At 34.1% G+C, this 26,109-nt stretch overlaps 1 protein-coding gene and 1 non-coding gene across 3 annotated transcripts in view; both read left to right on the top strand.

Moving 5' to 3' along the window:
• Positions 1–26,109, top strand: part of LOC106667827 — a 206,052-nt gene that overhangs the window by 68,387 nt on the left and 111,556 nt on the right. The window lies entirely within an intron of this gene.
• Trnae-uuc lies at positions 21,172–21,244 on the top strand. Its single transcript has one exon. It is a non-coding gene; the product is annotated as a tRNA-Glu (tRNA).

The raw sequence follows: 26,109 nt of genomic DNA, 5'->3' as shown, positions 1-26,109 counted from the left end.
TTTTAATTATGTTTTATTAGTTTAATTATGGTTACATTTATATACAAAAAAAGCAAAAGCTAATTCATAAATTTGATGACTCCAGTAATCCTTATTTCCATCCTCCCACGTCAATAACGAATTAACCACTCCTAGTATATTGTATTTTAAATCAAAGTGGTTTTCCAAAATGTTTAACGTTCCCAGTCAGTCTCAATATCAAAACTCTCTTTTCCTTCTCCTTAATACTTTTTTTGCCAAGACTAAATCAATCTGATTGGCTATTTATGTATTTCATTTTCTATCTTTCACTTTTTGTTGTTTTCCTTTTTGTTTTTCTACCTGTTTGTTTATTCGTTTTTTTCTTTATTTTTGTGTCTATTTGTTTGCACGTACTCAACCATTTCTATTTACGTATTTTTGTCTTGCACTCTCTCTCTCTTTCTCATTTCTTCATCTATATAAATTGCTGCTTATCTGTCTATTAATTCCAATATCCTTGTATCTTTCCCTACTCTCCACAATCCCTTTTTTTCTTATATAATCTAAATAAGGCTATTTATGTATTTCACTTCCTATTTTTCAATTTTCGCTCTTCTTTTTAATCAATAGGAAAACTTGTTTCTCTCTCTCTCTCTCTCGCTCTCTCTCTCTCTCTCTCTCTCTCTCCTTTTTCCTCAATGTCTCTCTTCCTCTTTTTTCTTCCTACTTATTCTATTTAAATATCTTACTCCTATCTATCTTTTGTCTTCTATTTCTCTCTCTTTCTGCATATCACTCTTTTTTATATATACTCTCTCTCTCTGTTCAATCTATTGGTTATTCATTTGTCACTGTATACCTTTGACATCTACTCAATCAATAGTGCAATTTATTTTTTAATCTCTCTCTTTCTCCCACTCCCCTTCTGCCTCTTTCTGTCATACTGTTCCAATTTCTGTTTGTTTGCATGGGCTCCTCTTTTTTTAATCTCTGCGTATCATGCATTCTTGATTTCCTTTTATCTTTGGGTTTTTCTTTCTCTCTTTCTATCTCCTTCTTTCTCTCTCTGTTTCTCTTTATCTCTCGCTGTCTCTCTCGTCTCTGACTCTCTCGCCCTCTGTCTTTCTTTCTGTCTGTCTGTCTGTCTCTCTCTCCCTCCTTCTCACTCTCTTTCTCTCTCTACTTCTTTCGCTGTCTTTCTCTCTCTCTCTCTCTCTCTCTCTCTCTTTCAATCCTATCTCAAAGTCGTTCCACATTTCTTTCTTACCTTTTCTTTTGTCTCTGTCAATTTGGTTTTTTTACCTCCCTCTCTATCTATCAGTATCGATACCCTTCTTTCTCACCTTCTCTCTCTCTCACGAATCTTTACTTCCCCCTCAAGTAGCAGTTTAGCGAAAATTCTGAGAGTTTTTTAAGTTAAATCTGCAGCAATGAAAAATGGGTGTTTCTTTGAAAGTAATATTTAAATGTTTGGTACAGCTGAAGGGTATAGGCTCCAGTTAAGGACACGAGGTGATACGAGATTAAGCACAGATAGGCAAAAAGAATCAAAAGATATTTCTGACAATAATATGTTGTCTGTGTTCAATCTTTCTCTTTTACTTGTGTGTTTTATTTTCTGGGCCAGCTTAGTTAGCATAAATAAACTGTCTTACCATTTATAAGGCGGTTAATAGTAAACGTTGGTTATATATTTCAATTAATTAAGGTTTTTAGTTGAGATAAAAAAGTCAGTGTCACGAGCGGGATTCGAACCCACGACCTTCGGCTAGATAAGCCGCTGCTCTACCACTTGAGCAATCGTGACTTCGATCCACTCGGACACTTCCCATCTCAACTCCACCTTTTTGAATTTCCCCTATTTTTTAGTCGGTTATATATAAGAAAATGTCGAAAAGAAAGTTTTCCGGCTAATTTAACGATTTTCCCGACACGGTAAAGGTAAAAAATTTTCTTTTAGTGACAAAAATGCCACGTGCTTAGAATAGAGGGCTCTCCGAAGCGCTGAATTTAGCATTATACAATTTTAATCCTTCTACGTCTCGTTGTGCATGAATAGATTCAAAAGATGGAAGTGCACAATGATGACTCCCTTCTTATCTCCCACTTGCAGCCGGTCCTTCCTCCATTAACCTCTGAGGATGAGCAGTCGGGGTAGAGAAAAAAAAATAATCATCAGAAATTTAACTTGCATCGTAAGTTTACGTACTAGCCTGTTTTAAAATCGATTCCAAACAAAAATAAGTTCATGTAAACATCATTATTTAATAGTTTTATCTATTCTGATTATCATGGGATATTACTGGAACATTTAACATTGCCTATGTTTTTCTGTGTTACATAATTAATAATCTTCCCAAACCTCATAATTATTCTTCTTATCCGGGAATTTATAATATTCAGGTTTTCAGAACTGATAAGCGGGTCTGGTAGGAGGTGATAACAATAATAAAACAAAAATAAATATCATCTCTGATATAAAATTGAAATGTAGCCACATATACTACTTTTATATTAACCAACGTTTTAATAAAAGATCAAAAAAAGAAAACATTAAAATTCGTTTAGGGATATGACGAAAAATCAAACTGACCGACTCACAGAAAACCTTCACGAACTCTCTAAGTAAAGACAAGCATGACACTACTACACGGCATACAAAAAGGACAAAAAATTGGCATACTTGGCATACAAACGAAACACATCAATTATTTCGAGGTCGTGAGATGCGGTCTGGTGTGACGTAGGTTTTAGAAAAACATTTTCTTTATCGTGCCAACGTTTCGATTTTTATTGAGATCATCTTCAGGGCTCAAAGTGTTTTTTTCCCTGTAGAGGTCATTCTTGTCAGTCGTGTTGAGAGTGTTGGGCATTTTCGAGGCAAACAAACACTTTGAGCCCTGAAGATGATTTCAATAAAGATCGAAACGTTGGCACGATAAAGAAAATGTTTTTCTAAAATCTACGTCACACCAGACCGCACCTCAAGACCTCCAAATAATCATCAAGTAACGGTCACTAACACATAACACATTAATTAAGGTTTTTAGTTGAGATGAAAAAAAGTTAATGGCACGAGCGGGATTCGAACCCACGATCTTCGGCTAGATACACCGCTGCTCTACCACTTGAGCTATCGTGACCTCGATCCACTCGGACATCAACTTCCTATCTCAACCCCCACATTAGGAGTTTTCCCTCCTTTTTGCCATTTTTCATGTCAATAGCTCAAGTGGTAGAGCAGCGGCGTATCTAGCCGAAGATCGTGGGTTCGAATCCCGCTCGTGCCATTAACTTTTTTTCATCTCAACTAAAGACCTTAATTATTGTAATGTATTAATTGGCCAAGCGGACCACGAAATTAGTGAATAACACATTAAGTGTTATATTAAAACACAATATCAATAAAAAATTAAAAAACCGACTGGAAGAATAAAAAATCCTAACAAGGGGACTTGAACCAATCTTTTTTGGTGTTTCTACACTTCAAAATATCGGAGTCATACGCCACTTCTAGTGATTTTGCCGAATTTTCTTTTGGAAATTGAAATTTTCCATTTTTTAATATTTTTATTTCGCCTTTTTATTTGCTCATATCAACTATGTGAATGTATCATTTTAAGCATTTATGATGTAGATTGCAATAAAAATATATTAAAAGCTATCAAAGTTTATCAGTAACCGAAAAATTTCTAAAAAACATATTTTTAGTAAACTAGGCGACAATTTTTTTTGTGAAAACTAATATTAAACTAATATTAGGACCTCTAGAGATCCCTAAAAATAAATTTTTGTTTGAACTTAAAGTAATTGATTTTTTATCTCTAATTTTTTTTCCAATTTTGGAGAAGTCGTTATCGGAATATCTGATTGAAAAGGCGATAATTGACAAACGGCGAAAAGGATTTTAATGTAAACAGGCCACTTCAAAGACTAGAAACGTAGCTCTTTGACGACTTAGGTACCATTAAAATGTATAAAATATTTCTATAAGAAAACCCCCAGAAAAGCCAAATTGTTTGTCAGAAAATAACCTCTTTTTTTAATGGAAATGGTAGACTGATTTTAAAGTTTGTTACAGTTATAAAATTCACTTGATAATTTCTTTAAAACGAATTATCAACCACCAAAATTGGTCCATTAGCTTTTGAGAAAAACGATGTTGGAGCTTTCACTAGAAATCTCAGTTAGGCAGGTCTTCGAAATTATCAATAAAAAATTTATTTACACCGATATTCATGAAAGTGGTATCTAAGGTTTTATAACCCTAGAATCACGAATATGAGGCCAAGTTTTGACTACTTTGTTCACACAATGTTTGTTAAAATATGCACACAAAAAACAGATTTTTATTGATATATCTTTCGAAATTATAGTTGAGAGAGTGAGATTGAAATATAAATAGATAAATGGATAGATAGATAGAGAGTTAGCGAGGGGCATGGACATACGTAATAGGTAAAGGTTCAAAATTCAAAAGGTGGTGTTGTGATACGAAGTTAGGGTCCGAGTGGATCGAGGTCACGATAGCTCAAGTGGTAGAGCAACGGCGTATCTAGCCGAAGATCTTAGGTTCGAATCCTGCTCTTGACACTGATTTTTTTTATCTCAACTAAAAACCTTAATTAATTGAAAGATATTAATTGGTCAAGCGGACCACAAAAGCTAGTGAATTTAATAAGTTTAAACGAAGTATACCTTCACTAAAGCTTTCCGTGGCCATTTCATTTGTCGCCGAGAATCAAATAGATGGCACGACATTTGAAAAATGGCAAAAAGGAGAGAAAACTCAAAAGGTCGGGTTGAGATGGCAAGTTAGTGTCCGAGTGGATCGAGGTTACGATAGCTCAAGTGGTAGAGCAGCGGCGTATCTAGCCGAAGATCTTAGGTTCGAATCCCGCTCGTGACACTGAGTGTTTTATCTCAATTTATAACCTTAATTAATTGAAAGATATTAATTGGTCAAGCGGACCACGAAAACTAGTGAATTTAATAAGTTTAAACGAAGTATACCTTCACTAAAGCTCTCCGTGGCCATTCCATTTGTCGCTGAGAATCAAATATTTGAAAAAATTTCAAAAAGGAGGGAAAATTCAAAAGGTGGGATTGAGATGGGAAGTTAGTGTCCGATAAGATCGAGTAGGATAGCTCAAGTGGTAGAGCAGCGGCGTATGTAGCCGAAGATCGTGGGTTCGAATCCCGCTCGTGACACTGAGTGTTTTATCTAAACTAAAAACCTTAATTAATTGAAAGATATTAATTGGTCAAGCGGACCACGAAAACTAGTCAATGTAATAGATAAGTTTTACTTTTCTTCCTTCGAAGAAAAAAAAATCTAAACTACATGGTTAAAATTTAATTACTAAGTTATTATAAACATGTTAATTATAATTATTATTATATTATCAAATATATAATAAAATTCTTGAATTATTTTCATAATTTCTAACGTTTATAATTATGCACGACTGACTTGAAAATATCCCTTTTTCTTGTAATACATCTTCACCCCACTAAAGGGCTTTTGTAATTCATATAATTTCTTTCTGTTTCAGGTAAGGATCACAGATTATTTGCAATCACGACTTTATCGTCTGAAGGGATTATCTACTAAACACTGGTAATTCTTTAATCTTCCCGGAAACTCATTTCGGTGGGTGTCAGAGTTCTGAATGCGTCGGATAAACAGTTTTCGCTGGCTCAGAGGATAATCCGAAGAAGAAAAACCCTTTCGAGCTTTAGTTTGAAAGATTTCGTGGGTACAGTTCGCCTATGTTTTTAAACAAACCTTCAACTGCCTAAATTTCATAAACAATAATCTATTTTTTATATATTACGTTCAAATAGGCCGAACTTTAATTTCACGATAATTTACGCTCATTAAGAGAAATAATCTTTGTATATTTAACAACATATCAAAATTAGAAAAATATTAAAAATAGGTTGTAGGTTGAGATGGGGAGTGGGTGTCCAAGTGGATCGAAGTCACGATAGCACAAGTGGACATGTGCATATTTAGCCGAAGGTCGTGGGTTCGAATCCCGCTCGTGGCACTAGCTTTTTCATTTCAACCAAAAGCCTTACATAAAAAGATCAATTAATTGGAAGAAGTAACACGGTCAATAGACCAGTAAATATGATGGATTAAAAATAATCTTAGGATGCAGGAAGAGTGACGAAGGGTGGACTGCTGATGCGTCTATCTCACAACTATATAGATTAGGCAGAATAAGAATGTTTGGTATTCTACGAAAGGAAGCATAGATTTTATTTATTTCTTCTGTTTTTATGTTATGTAAAATATATTATAAAATATATAAATATATAAGAAATCGTGAGATGCGATCTGGTGTTATGTAGGTTTCAGAAAAACATTTTCTTTATCGTGCCAACGTTTCGATCTTTATAGAGATCATCTTCAGAGCCTGGGATTTACAAACATTGTTTAAATTTAGCAAATACATGTAGGATGTGGAAAAACACGATTGAATATAAAAAATAGATTTTGCGTTGTATAAATTCACTTTTTTCCACATCCTACATGTATTTGTTAAATTTAAACAATGTTTGTAAATCCCAGGCTCTGAAGATGATCTCAATAAAAATCGAAACGTTGGCACGATAAAGAAAATGTTTTTCTGAAACCTACGTCACACCAGACCGCATCTCACGATTTCTGAATAATCATCGACTAACGGTCACTAATCACCACACATAAACGTATAATCATGAAAATAATTGTCATTATTAGCATAGAATCATTCTGTTCTGAAACAATCTCTCGAAAAAAATCACCAGGCACCGTAAAACATGTACATGGGTTAAGGTTTTCCTTTTATAATTTAATACTTTGAAATGCCAACCACCGTAAAACATCCTCAAAGGGCGACGTCGTCCCGGTTATTCGTCATTGTATCATATCCTATAACGTTTGACACAGGATATGCATAAACGCTTTGTCGATACTGGCTTTAAACGAGCATAGTACATTATTTTTTGCCAGTGTCGAAATCGATCAATCTTGTTCAAGTTGTACTGAACGGGATAACATGTAAATCAGAATACAAATATGGCCTTATCTGATTTTTATGCTGCTTTTCATAAAATCTTATATACCCGAATTTGAGGAAGTTATGATTAAAATGACAAATATACCCAAAAGCATATTTATTAGCATATTTCTAATAAAATGGCCAATTAAGAAACTCCGTGTTAATAATGTGATTTGTTCCAAATTATTTCTTTCCAGGAGTACAATCGAATATGTATATTTCTCTCTACTTTTGCTGATTTTTTATTTTTCAAAAATAATTAACAATGATGTAATTAATTAATTGTGTATCCCTAGGGAAGGGAATTGATATCAAAAATGTTACATAAGAATAAAAACTACATTATCTTAACTTGATAATACTGTTATTTTTGTTCAATTGGTTGTTTTATTAAATTTATTTTTTAATCGTACTATAAATTCCATAGACCGATAAAATAAAATAAAAATTCGTAAAATTTTTATTATTATAATAAATGGAACGATAAAATGTTATAAAAGAAACTTGATTGGAAAGGCCACATTAAAAACATATACAGGAAAGGCACATTATCTATGGTTCAATGTAGGAGAATTGTTGGTAGAACATGGGGTATCAAACCTTGGGTGGCGAAATGGATATATACCGCAATTATACTACTTAGATTTCTATTCGCAGCCCTCGTATGGTGGAAAGGGCTAGAAAATAAAGGGAATATTAATAAATTAAGGTCATTTCAAAGTCTAGGTTGTTTGATGATGACGGAAGCATTTTCAACTACACCCACCCTAGCAGTTGAGATTATAACCAATACTACACCTCTACACATAGAGGCTAAGGTCAGAGCACTAACCAGCTGCTATAGATTAATTAGTGAAGGCAGTTGGAACCATAAGGGAAACAACATAGGTTACTTGAAAATCCTACAATTATTGAGTAAGGTCAACGGCCAACTATTAAGCGTTAGCGACAAAAAGGTCCCTTCAGGGAAAAATACTTCCAGGTAGTTACTCCGCGTAAATATAACTACAGCGCGGATGATGACCATCGTAACATAGACAGTTTCACCGATGGTTCACTTATTAAAGGCAAGGGAAGCAGTGTTGGAATACATATACCTAAATTCGAGATCAGCATCTCCTCCCCTCTTGGTAATAACACCTCCGTTTTTCAGGCGGAAATATGGGCCATTAATGTTTGCTGCAGAACACTTATGGATAGTAAAATCAAGGGAAAAGATATTAGAATTTTTTCCGACAGTTAGGCCAGTCTTAGGTCATTACAAAAAGAGTTATCAACTTCTAGGCTGGTGGAGGAAACTATTGAACTTATCAACAGGATCACTTCTAGGTATGAGAATAGCGTAACCCTCAATTGGATACCAGGACATCAAGGACACTATGGCAATGAAGAGGCGGATAGCCTGGCCAAAGAAGGCTCAAATATTTCGTTTGTCGGGCCACAACCGGTATTACCCCACTCTATAAGCACAGCGAAAGAGAGTATTAATCGCTGGGGCTTGAAACAATTCCTTAAAGAATGGAATCTGTCCCCCGGACATAGGCAATCGAAGGAGTTTGTGAAGGAAATCAAACCAAAAGAATCGAAATGGCTATTCTATAACTCAAGGAAGGGAAATAGGAGGCTGATAGGTATCCTAGCGGACCATGGCCCTTAGAGAAGACACCTCTTCTTAATGGGTATTTTACCAGACCCCTTCTGCCGTTTTTTGTGAAATAAAAGAAGAAACGGCACGGCACTACCTCACTGAGTATGATAGGTATGCCAGGTATAGATTCGAAACTTTTGAAGGAGAGGACATTACCAAATCACTCCCCGAGATAAAATGGTCCAAAATCTTTAAGTCCAAGAGGTTTATGCAGTACACGTGAACCGACCAAGTCCCGGACCCCTTAGGGATGGGGTACGAGTCTACCCAGGCATTTAACCCCTCGGGACTTGGTCGCCCGCCCTGCTTAATATATATATATATATATATATATAAAAGAATTATTTGGAGATCGTGAGATGCGGTCTTGTATGATGTAGGTTTAGAAAAACATTTTTTTTTTTTATTGTGCCAACGTTTCGGTCTTTATTTACGTCATCTTCAGGGCCTGGGATTTACAAACATTGTTTAAATTATACAAATACATTCATGATGTGAAAATAAATGTGTACAATGATGTACGCAATATAGAAATTTTAGGTTTATTCAAAGTATCTGTACTCACTCAAAGTGTGTGCTTTCTGTGCAGTTGTGTCACGGTTGTGTGTCGTGTTGCGAGTGTTAGTAAGATTGTCTTTCTTCAGATGTCTTTTTGGTTATATACGTTGGGGGAAGGAAGTAGTGATAGAAATTTATTTTTCTATAAGGCTATATAAGAAGGTTTCTACGAGTTATATAGGAATTTCCTGCCCTTATCCTTGTCAATTTTTCTTTGTTTAAATTATTTTTATTATTTTGGTCTAATCCCCGCGTATATGTCCGGCTTGTAGAGAACTTCTCAATGTGCACCACATAATTGATGGTCGTTCCTTGGCTCTATATAGAGAGCGCGTAGGAATACCTCCCGAAACGAGAAATGAGCTTGACGTTCGCGAGCGGTTCGGCTTTTGGAGGGTTTTAATTTTTAATAGTACTTGGTATATATTTCTTTTTGAGTTTCTTTTTTGGGTATTGAAAGTGAATGCATTTATTGGCGTGTGATGTGAGAGAGCCGATGGTGGAATTTTGCTCCATTTATTTGTATCTTTTTTGTTCACGTTTCTCGCTCATCTCCTTCTCTCCCTCCTCCTCACACACACACTCTCTCTTTCCCTCTCCTGTCTCTCTCTTTTCTCCACCTATATTTATGTTCAAAATAGTCACGTTCGTAGGACCTGGTCCTCTTTAGTCGTCTCACAGCTGATGTTCTTGTAGCCGACTCGCTTCTATAGTTGGACGTACTTTACGGATGTTACTTTATTTTGGAGCATATTGCGATATTTTTTTTTCTATGTGAATACATGAATCACCTTGCAGATAGGCTTTGTTTATAATTACTGTTAGTATTTTAATTCTTTTTAAGGATTGTTTGGTACAGCCCAATTTTATATTTTCGGCCCTATTCATCCTACAAAAAAACCGTCAACTTCATTTTAGGTTTTTATTGACAATACTACAAAACGTCAATACATTGACATTTTATTGACAGTATCTCAAGATTGATTATGGGCGTCTACTTTAAGTTAATTTGTACTATTTTCAACAACAGTTTACGAATTGAAGTTCGTTTGATCAAAATGTACAAAAAAGTGCGTGGTCGTCGTTGGCACTTTGTCGTCTACAAGCCGAAGCAATGATAAAACAGCGAGAATAAACGGACACTGAAAACGAATAAAGGTTCCATTTGTAATAGAATTTTCATTAAAATGACTAAAATGTCTTTACCCCTACAGATTTTTTTACAATTGATGTGTAGAGGCCCCTCTCTATTGTTCTGTCTACATTTTTTGCCTCTTTTACTTTCTCTTTTCTCTCTTTCTTTCTCCCTATTTAGAAAGATAGATAATTTTATTTGCAATGAGATATAAATATATACATAGTACAACATACTTCATTAAGGTTACAATAATCGGTTTGCCAATATGTAATGCTTAGATATTTTTTTACATTGTAAAAAGGATGTTTTATAATTTTTTTCGTTTATGACACATAAACTTATGTGTAGACATTTCGTTTACTGAGAGTTGCAACATATTGAAAATTCTTATAGGGAATAAATCACTAAAATCACATGTTTTTGCTTTTGGTTATGGGGTATAACTTCTCCCTAGTCCTTTGTTTCCTATTTATTTTAACAGTTTTCTTAAAATGGTTTTATTATGACTTGTGCAATAAATACTAAAAAATAAAACAATTTACGAGAATCAGTAATTGTACTGAAATCAAATCTCACCTCGTTGATTGATCAATTTTCAATTTTGTGTCAGGTATCATCGTTGAATGACCCCATACGTGCCACTGCAAGTCCAATCATACCGAAAATCGTTCATTAAAAGGAATTAGAAAAACACAAAACATTTTATAGATATTTATTTAGAAATCGTGAGATGCGGTAGGTTTCAGAAAAACATTTTCTTTATCGTGCCAACGTTTCGATCTTTATTGAGATCATCTTCAGGGCCTGGGATTTACAAACATTGTTTACATTTAACAATTACATTTTGGATGTGGAAACGTGAATTTATACAATGCAAAATATATTTTTTATACATTCAATCAAAGTATTTCTACTCACTCTCAAAGTGTTTGTCTTCTGTGTAATTGTGCCATTCTTGCGTGTCCTGTCGAGAGTGCCAGTGAGATTTTGCTATTTTGTGTTTATATACGATGGATTTTGAAGGGATTTTGGATTTTGATTACAAAAATGTCTTTTCTATACCGACATCCTTCCCCACCCCAATAGCAAAATCTCACTATATAAAAAATATATTTTGCATTGTATGAATTCATTTTTCCACATCCAAAATGTAATTGTTACATGTAAACAATGTTTGGAAATCCTAGGCCCTGAAGATGATCTCAATAAAGATCGAAACGTTGGCACGATAAAAAAAAAGTTTTTCTGAAACCTACATCACACCAGACCGCACCTCACGATTTCTAAATAAATATCGATTAACGGTCACTAATCACCACACATTTTATAGAAATTATTTTTATAACCATGGATGTAATAAAACCATTTAAAAATGTAAAAAAAATACCAAATTCGCAGACTTAATAGCAAATTGACGGGATACAATAAAACTATAAATTAATGTAAAATAAAATAAATGTAGAAGAATCAAAAGATTTATTATGATTTATTTGCGAATCGTCATCATCGGTGAATAATCTCATCTGTATGTTACGAATATACTTTGGAAGGAATTACAATAACATTATACAATTTATTTGGACTTGGTACAACGTGAAAATCTGTCCGAGAAAGTTTTGTTAATATGTTATCGACCAACTTTGATACACTCTGGATTTCAGAATTTATTGGGTATGTGGTCCTTGAATTAATTACAACACTGAATTACACATATGCCAAGCTTTCGACTCTACATTTCGCCTTCCTCAGAGACATTACGTAGTTATCAATAAAAACTGTAAGAAACACCTTTTTAATGTGAATCTACCATATTTAGTAGTTATCAATAAAAAAATGTAAGAAACATTGACAGTGAAAGATTTATTTATATTTATTTAAAATACCTCTGTACACCTTTTTAATGTGAATCTACCACACTTAGTAATTATCATTAAACAATGTAAGAAACATTAACAGTGAACGATTTATTTTTTTATTTAAAACACTTCTCTAAAACTTTTTAATGTGAATCTTCCCTACTTAGTAATTATCATTAAAAAATGTAAGATACATTGACAGTGAAAGATTTATTTTTTTATTTAAAACACCTCTCTACAACTTTTTAATGTGAATCTACCATACTTAGGAATTATCATTAAAAATGTAAGAAACATTGACAGTGAACGATTTATTTTTGATTTAAAACACCTCTTTACACCTTTTTTAATGTGAATCTACCATACTTAATAATTATCGTTAAAAAATAAAAAAAATGTAAGAAACATCGATAGTTAAAGATTTATTTTTTATTTAAAACACCTCTATACAACTTTTTAATGTGAATCTACTATACTTAGTAATTACCATTGGGTGACCACATACCCAATAAACTCTCAAATCTAGAAAGTGTTGTAACACATACCAAAGATCCGCATCGTGTTTTAGAACCGCAATGCAGTCTTGTACGTGTTTCTCTTAAACTAAGCCTATATTTATAAGTTGTACTTGGAAGCGCCGATTCAATTTAACATTGTTCATAACGCTTTACGAATCGGCCGGAAAATTCCCTCAGGGTGAAAATCGTTCAAGGATCCGGGCTAAATGCATTTTTCCCAGATAAGAGCCACCGTCGCCGGAATATTAGCTTATCAAAATCATTAAGAAGTGGATTTTACGGCCGACCCGAATTCCTTTTGGGTATTTATTTTTATCTCGGGCATTTATATTTATCTGCTTTGTTTATGCGCCAAGGCTAAATGCGTTTCACGCACAAAAACAACAAACGTTTTCCCCTTATAGTAAAAACAGCGCATAAGCTTTTTTCCCTTGCTAGAAATGGTTTTCACAGCAATATTTCCCATATGCTAACTAGGGGGATTTTTTTTCTAATTAAGAAGAATTAAAAGGGGATTTTAGATTTTTAACCAATACATGCTTCCGCATAATTAGGCCTCGAATACAAGCAACAATTTAAAAACATTTCCATGTATTAATTAATATTAAATATGAACAAGAAAAAACAAACAACATATGTCTGCATCTAAATATAAAACCATACGTTATTTTCGAAGATTGATGCTAGCAACATACACAGATATATGTATTTGTATATATAGATGGATGTGTGTGTGTGTGTGAGAGTGTGTGTGAGAGAGAGAGAGAGAGAGAGAGAGAGAGAGAGAGAGAGAGAGAGAAGGTGAGAGTGAGAAAGGGAGAGTAAAAAATATAACGTTAGGCAAGAAGGTTGATCGTAGAACGATGAAGATGTCAATGTATAGATAATAAGAAAGAGACCAGTAGAAGGTGAAGAGATAGTGAGAGAGCGATAAAGGCAAAGTGAGCGATAATGGAAGGGAGATAATGATTATGATAAACACTTTATTTATCAACCAAAGATTTGGCATCAAGGACCATACTTACATCTAATGTGAAATGCAATTGTTACTAATTTTCCTCTAATTCTAATTTATTAAACTTAATTAATTACTACGAATAACCTGATTTTTGTGGTAAACATCTATTCATTTTATATTGAACTATGTGTCTATTTACTTACAATCGCATATTGAAATAAATATTCCAATTACAGAATAATTGAGCAATTAAAAAGTAAATTACTAATGAAATAAGCGAACGGGAATAGTTTTTCCGTACAATTCAGTTCAAATCATGAAGTATAACTTGTCACTATGAATCTAGAAATAAAACTTCTAATCACTAAATAATAATATAAAACACTAAGACAAAACAAAAACAACAAAAAGTTAACAGTAAATGTTTAGCATTAGAGAAAGAAATAGATAGATAGAGACAGACACTCATTGGACATAGACAATCCAAGAATGTTCTAATCAATTTTGGTAGAAAAGAAATCACAGAATGTGTCAAAGGAAGCAGGAACAGATTGCGAATCCTAACAGGATTCCTAATAGGACACTGCAGATTAAATGGACACTTAAAGAAAATAGGAACAATCCAAGATGGCACATGCACATTCTGCAAGGAGGCAAAAGAGACACCAACACATTTACTAACAAACTGCGGAGCTACGCTAGCCCGCAGGAGGAAATGTTTTGGGAGGTACAATGTGACCATAGAAGAGCTTTAACCATTGAAACCGGGCCTATTAATCAAGTTTCTTGTGAAATAGGACTCACCGATGTGCTTTAGGCAGAGCGCGGGGGATACAATAGTTCTTAAAGGGCGCAGTATACTATACCCTGAAATTACATCTACATCTAGTCGATGATTATTCAGAAATCGTGAGATGCAATCTGGTGTGATGTAGGTTTCAGAAAAATATTTTCTTTATCGTGCCAACGTTTCGATCTTTATTGAGATCATCTTCAGGGCTCGAAGTGTTTTCTGTTAAGGGCACTCTTAACACGACACGCAAGAATAGCACAATTATGCAGAAAACAAACACTTGGAGCCCTGAAGATGATCTCAATAAAGATCGAAACGTTGGCACGATAAAGGAATTTTTTTTCTGATACCTACATCACACCACACCGCATCTCACGATTTCTGAATAATTATCGATTAACGGTCACTAATCACCACGTATAAGTGATCAACGCATGGCCTATTCTTAATCGGGTGAAGATGAGCCCTTTTCTACAAGTCAGATTCTCCGACGGCCACATCGTCAGTGCTCTAGATGCGCGACAGCTATGTATAAATATTTATAAATCTACCTATTATTATATTTTATTCCCCTATAATTAGATGTCAAATATTGACTTTTTATTTAACTTTCGATGGCGGTTATGTTCTAGCTCTAGTATACTTTACTGTTTTATCGTTAATTTTGTTTGTGATTTAAATTGTTTAATTGAATAATCAGTAGAAATAGCTATCGATAATAGGTTCAAAAAAGACAAACGTATATATACTGCAAAGAAAATGTCAATAAAAACAAAAACAGAGGGAGAGAGAGTGAGAGAGACTGAGTGAGACAGAGAGAGAGAGAGAGAGAGAGAGAGAGAGAGAGACAGAGAGAGAGAGAGAGACAGAGAGAGAGACAGACAGACAGACAGAGAGATAGGGAATAGAAAGAGAAAGCGAGAAGGTGAGAGCGAGAGAGAGAGAGGTCAGAGAGAGACAGACAGACAGAGAGATAGGGAATAGAAAGAGAAAGTGAGAAGGTGTGAGAGAGAGAGAGAGAGAAAGAGAGGGATAAAAGAAAGAGTGAGAAAAAGAAAGAAAATTAAGATTGAAGAACTGGGCATATATGAAAATATAAATAGTGAAAGAAAGAGAAGAAGAGAGAAAAATGTGTGTGTGAGAGAGTGAAAGAGAGAGAGAGGGAGTGAGAGAGAGAGAGAGAGAGAGAGAGAGAGAGAGAGAGAGAGTGAGAAAGAAACTTCTTCTGTTCAAAGATGGAGTTCACTTGATAATATCTGACAAACTCACTCAAATTTTTTATTACGTTAGCTTTTTAAATTTTTTTATACCAGTACGTAACAGCAGGTAAAATAAATTTCAAACATTCGTAGATGTATTTGCAACATTGTGTTAGGGGGATTCGTGTTCATTTTGCATAAACGTTAATTACAAATTGTCCGGAAGTTGTATGAATGGTTATTCAACAACTAGGGTTTATCGATCAATTCTGGTGGTTTTGAATTGTACCAATATAAATTTAAGTCGCAGTTTAGAACCCATGGAATCGTACCAATGGCACAAGTAATAATGTAATTATATCAAAGCTTTCCGCAAAAGGTTTATGGCCGTAGAAAATTCCCAGTTTGTTAACCGACAAAATGAACGAAAAAATATGGTGGGATACCATAACTTGACATAACGAAATAAATTTTATGATTATTTTTTAGGAAAACAATTAGGCATAGAACGAATACCAAATGTACTTTTGGATTTTTTTCAAACCATAAAAAATTAGCATAAGATTGAACTGATTATTATAAAAATGTCATCCTAGGAAGAAAAAACATTTTAAACCTGGTATTAAATAAAAATTTATTATTATTATCTGACTGTTGATACAAAATAGAAAAGCATAATGACTGTTGATTTGATGTAAAGTTCTTATATGTCAATAAACACATAAAGAAATGCTGCTAGATGTTGTTTTCCTGTTTTGCTTCTTACCAAAAGCTTTTTTCAATGTAAAATTTTATTCGATTTTTGTCAAACGATAATCTTATATATCGGATGATAATAAAATGCTGTTCAGCGCGTTTAGGGAGTCCTCGAACGACTCTTTGAAACCTTAGCCCAGTTGACAAAACTGTCGAGTCAAAACCTTTCGCCGAAAAACAAGTCTTTTTGCAATTTGATCGCATCGTCGACATGACAGACGGACAAACGGACGCACTCGGGGTAAACTTTTATGTTGTAATGTTCCAACGAATAGTAGTATATTGCTACATTTTATCTAAACATTTTAAATGAATCCTGTTATACCTTGTTATATATTGAAATAAAATCTATTTTTTACATTTAAGAAGTAATTTTTACCCTGGTGGATAATTATTGGGGTGGAACCACGGCCTGAACAAACCGGAGATGTAACGGAAGTCGTCTTTGTCATGAAAATTACGGCTAAAATTGATTTTTTTCCCAAACATATATTTTTTATAAACGCCAATATGATAAAATTTTCATTTTCAGAAAGAATGGAATAAAATATCATAAATCGATCCCCTTCTCGGATATTAAGGATGATACTATTTTTGAATCATTAATGATTTATTGATCAAAACGGCCCTTTTGTTTAGAAGAAAACCGTAAATACAAATAATTGGTAAGTGAGGAAATGATTCAATTGTCTACATTGCACTTTTACTTTCAATCTTGCCAAGCGAAAGTTTTTCCACTGGGTATTTTTAAAGACAAAAAAGCTAGTTTCATTTTTTAAATAAAATTGGTAAATAAATGAAAAATTTCTGAATATTTGCTTTAGAATTAATACAGACGACTTTATTCAATGGGATTAAATGTGACTATTGCTTAAAATGTTTAGGCAAAGTTTTAAAGAATACGAGCTAAATTCGACGGAACTGCTTAAATCTTATTTGACACTGGCACCAGTTGCAATACATTTCAGCAAGTTCACTAATTTCGTGATCCGCTTGACCAATTAATATATTACAATTAATTAAGGTTTTTAGTTGAGATTAAAAACTCAATGGCATGAGCGGGATTCGAACCCACGATATTCGGCTAGATACGCCGCTGCTCTACCACTTGAGCTCGATCCACTCGGACACTAACTTCCCATCTCAACCCCACCTTTTGAATTTTCCCTCCTTTTTGCCATTTTTAAAATGTCGTGTAATCGAATTGGATTCTCGACGACAAATGAAATGGCCACGGAGAGCTTTAGTGAAGTATACTTCATTTTAAATCATTAAGTTCACTAATTTCGTGGTCCGCTTGATCAATTAATATATTACAATTAATTAAGGTTTTTAGTTGAGATGAAAAATGGCAAAAAGGAGGGAAAACTCATAAGGTGGGGTTGAGATAGGAGGTTGGTCAGTTGGTGTCCGAGTGGATCGAGGTCACGATTGCTCAGGTGGTAGAGCAGCGGCGTATCAAGCCGAAGATCGTGGGTTCGAATCCCACTCGTGCCATTGACTTTTTTATCTCAACTAAAAACCTTAATTAATTGTATTACATTTCAGCGCTGCTGCTTCGATATAGCTCTGGCCTAATATCCGGGTTAAGTTTATAATTGACAGCTTACCAATTGAGAATGCTACGTAGTTCAAGTTTAGAGCATGTAACATTCATAACTAAATAAAACCGAGGATTCCTTTTCGTCTAACATTAATAATTTCAGTTTCAGTTTGAAATTTTCCATATGAGACTTGGTACTTAGATAAAATCACAGTTTTGACTTTGACGAGTCAAATTTGAAACTTTAAAATTCGAGATTGATACTTTGATCACATCAAAGATATGAGGTTTTATTTTACCATTGCCGAAGAAAAAAAGGTTTAAAAGTTTGGAACGTGAGACATTGATAAATCTAGTTTGAACTTGCCATCTTTGGTGCTACGATAAAATGAAGTTTAAATGACATATTACTGAGTGAAGTTTGAATTTGCATCTTTTCATATGATCCTTGGTGCTTCGATAAAATGAAGTTTTAATGACACATTACTGAGGGAGGTTTTGAATTTGCAACTTTTCATATGATCCTTGGTGCTTCGATAAAATGAAGTTGTAATGACACATTACTGAGTGAAGTATTGAATTTGCAACTTTTCATATCATCCTTGATACTTCGATAAAATGAAGTTAATGACACATTACTGAGTGAAGTTTTGAATTTGCAATTTTTCATATCATCCTTGGTGCTTCGATAAAATGAAGTTTAAATGACATATTACTGAGTGAAGTTTTGAAATTGCAACTTTTCATATGATCCTTAGTACTTCGATAAAAATCAAGTCAATGTAACATTGTCAAGTTGTGATAGTTTTAAACTTGCAATATTTAATATTAGACTTGATATTTCTACATAATCAACTTTTAGATACCATTATCGAATCGAGTTTTGACAGTTTTCAACTTGCAATTTTTAATATTTGACTTGGAATTTCTATATAGTCAAGTTTTAGATTACCATTATTAAATCAAGTTTTGAATCTACAATTTTTTTACGTAACTTGTTACTTCGATAAAATCAAGTTTTAGTGAAATATTCCCGAGTTAAGTTCTGCCAGGCAACTTAACATTTCAGACTTGATACTTACGTGAGACCTAGAAAGTGGAATAGTTTACTTGCAAATTTTCATGCGAGACTTGTTGTTAATTAAATCAAGTTTAGTGCTTAGCATTTGTAACATGAAAATTAAAAACGTGCAGCTTTCAGACTTAATATATTAATTAAAACAACGAAATCGAAGTTCTCGTCTACACGGACAAAGAAAGAACATGTCAATACTTAAAACTGGCCTCCACGTTGAAATGTATAACTTAATCTATCTTGCAATTTTGGATTTTGGATTTAAAACTAGTAACGTGATATTTGAGACATTATATTTAGACTCTTACTTTAATAAAATCAATGGAGTCGATGCAATCAGGCTTTAGTGCATTGCCCGGCACAGGGTTGAACTTGCAACTTAATATTTGCTTCTTTGGTAAAATTAAACGAATTTTAGACTAACATTGAAAAATCAAGTTTGAATTTGCGATTTTCCATTTGAGATTCAAATTGTGTAACTTGTAACTTACCATTTCAAAGTTTCTTCTTATATAAAATCAGGTTTTGGTCTAACATAACTCGGTGGAATTTAGACGGCGGAAAATCCTTCAGAAGATTGCATGCTTTTTGGCCTATTTACCACAGTAGTTTAAACTTTTTCGTTTCGATGCTTATATAATTTACTTAAAAAATTATTTATCTAATCTAATATATAGGGTTAATCTTGAATCTTGTAGGTTTTACAACTTTTTCGTGCAGGCTTGGTCTCTAAGTTCGGCCTTTTTCAACGTTAGAGAAATAAATGAACGCGAAAAAGACGTGAAATTGCGGGTTGTAAACATTCTTGATTTGGGGAAATTCTCAATGTTGGTACCGCACGTTTTGCCAGCTTGAAAGTGTTCCTGGGACCCGAGGGGGTCTAAATTTATGTCCGTCCCCCGGTTGGAGTCATGGCAACGCCGCCGAATCCAACTTTTACCCCCTTCTTTCAACAGAAGCATCACCTCACTGCAGTCGTTCGTGAAAATCTCCTTGCGACTGAAATATTCTAGATGAATTTTTGCCCTTCTGGTTTAGAGCGGTGGTCGAGTCGTGAAACGCTTGTAACAAAGTAATTTAAGTCATTCAGAAAGGGTGCAACCGACCAATATTGCCAACAATGATCACATATTTCTATGATCTCCATGATCATATTTGATTAACATGGCAATTCAGAGAAACGAAAATAAATTCGTCTTTGTATTAAGTATTACTATTTGGAGATCGTGAGATTTTAGAAAAACGTTTTCTTTATGGTGCCAACGTTTCGATCTTTATTGAGATCATCTTCAGGCCCTGGGATTTCTAAACATTACAAATGATCTAATGATTGAATTACAATTTCATGATACAAATAAATGTAGAACGTGAAAAAATAAATTTCTAGCATTGTATAAATTCATTTTTTGACACATCTTACATGTATTTGTGTAATTTAAACAATGTTTATAAATCCCAGGCCCTGAAGATGATCTCAATGAAGATCGAAACGTTGGCCCGATAAAGAAAACGTTTTTCTAAACCTACGTCAATGATTTATGCAATTTAATTATTAATTATAAAAATATACATATATATTAATTACCATTAATTAATCAATATATGTATAATTGATTAAATATAAAACTTGATTAATTTGTGCATTAAGCATGAATACTGAAATGTTATAATATTAATTATAATTAATTAAGGTTTTTAGTTGAGATAAAAAAATCAATGGCACGAGTGGGATTCGAACCCACGATCTTCGGCTAGATACGCCGCTGCTGTACCACTTGAGCTATCGTGACCTCGATCCAGTCGGACACTAACTTCCTATCTCAACCCCACCTTTTGAATTTTCCCTCCTTTTTGCCATTTTTCAATCCCGCTCGTGCCATTGACTTTTATCTCAACTAAAACCTTAATTAATTATAATATATTAATTGGTCAAGCAGACCACGAAATTAGTGAATTTAATGAATTAAAATGAAGTATACTTCACTAAAGCTCTCCGTGGCCATTTCATTTGTCGCCGAGAACCCAATCCAATTACACGACATTTGAAAAATGCCAAAAAGGAGGGAAATTCAAAAGGTGGGGTTGAGATGGGGAGTTGATGTCCGAGTGGATCGAGGTCACGATAGCTCAGGTGGTAGAGCAGCGGCGTTTCTAGCCGAAGATCGTGGGTTCGAATCCCGCTCGTGCCATTGACTTTTTTATCTCAACTAAAAACCTTAATTAATTATAGCATATTAATTGGTCAAGCGGACCACGAAATTAGTGAATATAATATTAATATCATATCAGACCGCACCTCACAATCTCCAAATGATCATTAACTAACGGTTACTAAACACCATCCAGTTGTTTTAAGTGTTAATATACAATTATATAAAACTAATTTAAGATTAGGTAGTAATTAAAAACCAAATAGATATGTCTACCCAATGGACGATATTGGACTCCAGAACTACCTGGTATTTAAAAATATAAGAAGTTTAAAAATACACAATTTTACATTAATAAAGTCATATTTATAAAGTCATCAATAACGATAATTAACAAAGTGATTTAACAATAAATGTGCTCTTCTCTCTTACTTACATAAACGCATTAACAGCTTGCCTTTCTGTAGTATTAACTTGACTTTGAAGATATAAAGATTTAGTTATTTAAAGATAGAATTAGAGAAATTAGCCGAGAGTAAGAATAAAGCCGGTAACGCCAACATCAGGATATAAATACATTTGGTAGCCTTCCAAATTAAATTATGCCTTTTAATGGTCTTTTTCACACCGGCCTCAGTCTTTAAGAGGTTTTTTAACTCTTTACAATATTTAGAAAAACTATTAATGCTAGATTTATCTCGAAATGTAAGAAAAATAAAACTACTTTACTATCTATAGAAAAATATGGTAAAATATAGAGGAGATAGAGTAAAGATTCCAGCAAAGATTCCATCTGATGTTTACATTCGTACCATAAAAAGAATGTTTTCTAAACAAAATTGCTTTCTGTTTCTTTTATGTCAAATTTACTATCACAAATTTTAGAGTAATTTTTGATTGAAAACTTTTAAATCGCTAGATATCCTACTGTGGTTTGTGGGAACATTCAATTTGGTCGGCCTCTCCTTGATGGTCTGTTAGACACGTTTCGGCATTTCGCCATCTTCGGTTTGCTTTAAACATTTACATCGAATCGGGCAATTAAAACAAATTACGTTACTCAACATTGAACCATTTCTGAGGACCGTTGAGGTGAACAAGTTTTTTTTTAAACTTCATTTATTTGTAACCACAACTGTACATGTATCATATGCAACTAGAAGATTGGCTTTCAATTTATGTTTATGGCCACAGAGAGCTTTAGTGAAGGTACTTCGTTTAAACTTATTAAATTCACTAGTTTTCGTGGTCCGCTTGACCAATTAATATCTTTCAATTAATTAAGTTATTAGTTGAGATAAAACACTCAGTTTCACGACGGGATTCGAACCCACGATCTTCGGCTTGATACGCCGCTGCTCTACCACTTCAGCTATCTTGACCTCGATCCACTCGGACACTAACTTCCCATCTCAACCCGACCTTTTGAATTTTCTCTCCTTTTTGCCATTTTTCAAATGTCGTGTCATCTATTTGATTCTCGGCGACAAATGAAATGGCCACGGAAAGCTTTAGTGAGCTTTACTTCATTTAAACGTATTAAATTCACTAATTTCTTGGTCCGCTTGACCAATTAATATATTACAATTAATTAAGGTTTTTAATTGAGATAAAAAAGTCAATGGCACGAGCGGGATTCGAATTGGATCCAATCCGATTACACGACATTTGAAAAATTGCAAAAAGGAGGGAAAATTCAAAAGGTGCGGTTGAGATAAGAAGTTAGTGTCCGAATGGATCGAGGTCACGATAGCTCAAGTGGTAGAGCAGCGGCGTATCAAGCCGAAGATCGTGGGTTCGATTCCCGCTCGAGCCATTGACTTTTTTATCTCAACTAAAAACCTTAATTAATTGTAATATTATTCATATTCTTTTCTGACATTTACGTGGTAATTGTGGGGATTGAAGTAATCGTATTTGTGCGATTTTGTAATTTACTATGAAAAGGTAAAGTTTTGATGAATGAAAAAATTGTTGGCATATGATCTCTGTGAAGTATGTTATTGTTTACGTATCCAAAAAATTGGCACCCGTACATCCAAACGGTTTGAGTAGGTATGTATATGTCGAAAGTTTTGAATTTAATGGTAATTTTGATTGTCGGTCAAATAGGGAATAAAGCATTTTAGGTCATTTTTGAGTGTCTGTTTTTTAATCGGGTGTGGATTCCAAGTTAGTCTTCTATCAAATGTGAGGTGATTAGTGACCGTTAATCGATAATTATTCAGAAATCGTGAGATGCGGTCTGGTGTGATGTAGGTTTCAGAAAAACATTTTCTTTATCGTGCCAACGTTTCGATCTTTATTGAGATCATTTTCAGGGCCTGGGATTTACAAACACCCAGGCCCTGAAGATGATCTCAGTAAATATCGAAACGTTGGCACGATAAAGAAAATGTTTTTCTGAAACGTACATCACACCAGACCACATCTCACGATTTCTAAATAAACTTCTATCAAATGTAAGTCCTTAATTGTTAACTTTGTCAGATTGAGGAACAGGTTCATCACACAACAAGTCTCACACGGCGGAGTTTAAAGCTGATAAGTTGTGACTTTGAGGGGTAAAACTTTATTTTCTAAAGATTGCTCCATTTTTCAATTGCTATGTGATTTTGTAACATAAGCCATGGCAGTCTTATCTGCGTATATGGCGGTAAGTGCATTCTCATTAGTGTGGATATCAAAAGCAAAACAACAGCGGAGAGAGTGGTTTTCCTTGTGGCACCCCTGCAAACACTTTTTCCATCTCAGAAGTCTCCGTACCCTGAAGGAATTTGATCAATTTTTGTCATTCTGATCACACCTATGCTTTCACAGTCACGTTCGACCCTGGCAAGCAATATAAAGGAATTCCGAAATGAGCGGAAAGCGGATGAGGATATTTTTAGCGAAAAGGTTTTGTTTATGGCATTTTTATTTAGTGTAGAAATGTGTGGTGATTAGTGACCGTTAATCGATATTTATTTAGAAATCGTGAGATGCGGTCTGGTGTGATGTAGGTTTCAGAAAAACATTTTTTTTATCGTGCCGACGTTTCGATCTTTATTGAGATCATCTTCAGGGCTCAAAGTGTTTGTCTTCTGTGTAATTGTGCCCACGTTTTGGTGGGGTGTGCACATCTATCCGACGCAAGCACACATCGCGTACAGTCCACAGCGTTTATCACAATAATCATTATCACAATCGCAACGCATCTTTTGTTCTTAATGCACTATTTTGAGCAAAACCTTTAATAAATTGTTAGTTAAATTTTATGAGCACAACCATCTTAATAAATTGATTGTTAAACTTAATTGTTTTAAATAAAGTTACTCCTAACCATCATAATTAAATAATGTTTATAAAAACTTATGCATTTTTTATCTCGTTTAATTTGGTTTACATTGAAATAACATGTGGTAATTAATATAACGACAAAATTACGTGTACTTAGTTTGCAATAAACTACAAAAAATGTGAGTGTCCTGATCTGATGCTACCCGACATTACAAAATGGTAAAATTTTACGAGTAAAACTATGAAATAAATCGTTAATTAAATTTTATGAGCAAAACCGTGTAATAAATTGTTCCAATTTTAGTATATGTACCGTAGTATATGTAGTATATGTTAGTTAAATTCATTATATCAAAGAATCGTATTCCGGTGTTTTGATTAATTTTCGACCAAACCATTAAAATTAATTTTTTAAATAAAAACTAATTAATTTTTAATCACAGTTCATTTGGTTTATATTAAAATAAGTATGTTGTAATTAATATAACGATAATAATACATGTAGTTTGAATAAAAATATGAGTGTCCGGTTCTTTTGTCTTCGACTGTACTCGATGCGACCCGACGAAAATCTGGGTAGTGGGGATCGCAGAACGTCGGGTAGGTTAGCGTGGCATAGCATCGGGTAGATGTGCACGGGGTAATGCAACCTTATGGAAAATCGGAGTTTGGATTTGCGTCGGGTAGCATCGGGTAAGTGTGTTTCTGGCTTAAAGATCGAAACGTTGGCACGATAAAGAAAATGTTTTTCTGAAACCTACATCACACCAGACCGCATCTCACGATTTCTAAATAAATATTTTTATTTAGTCTTGGCTGACAATTGAAAAGTTTTGGGTTTCCATAAAGTAAAAATTAATGAATAGAATCGAAACCTTTCCTTAACCGGTGATATGCTCTGATAATTTACATAGTAATAGAAACAGTCATTAAAAATGAACAAATTTTTACTTAAAAAAGGCCATTCCTACGGTTGTGATTCAATGAAATAAATCCTGGACGTAATACTTATTTAAAAAATCAAATTGATAAACGGTATAATTTATAGGTCTTGACCCCCACCCCGAGGACTTGTTGATTTTCAATTTATTCCAGATTGGTCCGATTTAAACACCGATAATACTCGGATAATCCGGATTCTAAAATCTCGGGTCATTTATACCAGGAGAAACTTTACTCCCCGATCGGATTGCACAGTCCAGCGTCGGCCGTTAAAACAAATCAATATCTATTTCAGGAATTGCTGTCTTCCAAGGCTGGGTCAGTAATCCTTTTAATTACTAAAGCCTGAGAATTTCCGAATCTGTTCGAAATATTGTATGTCTTGATGAATCGCACCGTTGATGCAATTATTTATTAAGAACCCCACGGTCATTCATAAAGCAGGGATATTTCCCACTTTTATCATAATATAGGTAGACCTAAAACTGTCCATAATAATCATCCTAATAGAAATAGACGTATATAGAAAACCCACAACTACAGACACTATGATACCAGCGGATTCTTCCCACCCATGGTCCCAAAAGGCTGCTGGTTTCATTTGGCTCATAGACCGGATGTTAAAACTTACGCTAACACCTGATAACTATAAAAAAGAATTAAAAACTATTAAAACCTTAGCA

This window comes from Cimex lectularius, unplaced genomic scaffold (assembly GCF_000648675.2).
Source record: "Cimex lectularius strain Harlan isolate CLEC.00 unplaced genomic scaffold, Clec_2.1 scaffold95, whole genome shotgun sequence".
Lineage (NCBI taxonomy): Eukaryota > Metazoa > Arthropoda > Insecta > Hemiptera > Cimicidae > Cimex > Cimex lectularius.
The sequence above is the reverse complement of the archived record's forward strand: the minus strand, read 5'-3'. Positions and strand labels throughout refer to the sequence as shown.